Raw genomic sequence first — 451 nt, forward strand, 5'->3', positions numbered from 1 at the left:
CCGGCCGGGGGCTGCCCAGAGCCGCTCCATCCCCGCAGGCCCTCCCTGAGGCTCCAGGAGGACACTGTCCCCAAGCCACCATACTGCAGCCTCCAAGCCTCCCCCAGGGCTGCAGGACTGTCCTTCACAGAGTTCACATATGGGGCAGCCCCGAGCCGGTCGCGGATGGGTGCTGGAGGTGCGGTCCCTGCCCAGCAGAGAGGGGCAGGGGGGTCAGCCACACATCCAAAAAGCAGTGCAGCCTCTACCCGGTGACCACCGGGCCACGGAGAGGCTGGAGGGCCAGCGGGCTGGTGGGGTGGGGGACAAGGAGAGGCCGCCCCAGGGTTGTGTCTCAGCTGAGACCGAGGCGGGCGGGGCCTTCCGGCGCAGTTCCATGTGGGAGCCGGGGTGAGCCTCAGCGCTCCGGCCACACCCCCCACCCTGATCTAGGGGTTCCCGGCCCCCCACT

The sequence above is a fragment of the Pteropus alecto genome, unplaced genomic scaffold (genome assembly GCF_000325575.1).
Source record: "Pteropus alecto unplaced genomic scaffold, ASM32557v1 scaffold137, whole genome shotgun sequence".
Lineage (NCBI taxonomy): Eukaryota > Metazoa > Chordata > Mammalia > Chiroptera > Pteropodidae > Pteropus > Pteropus alecto.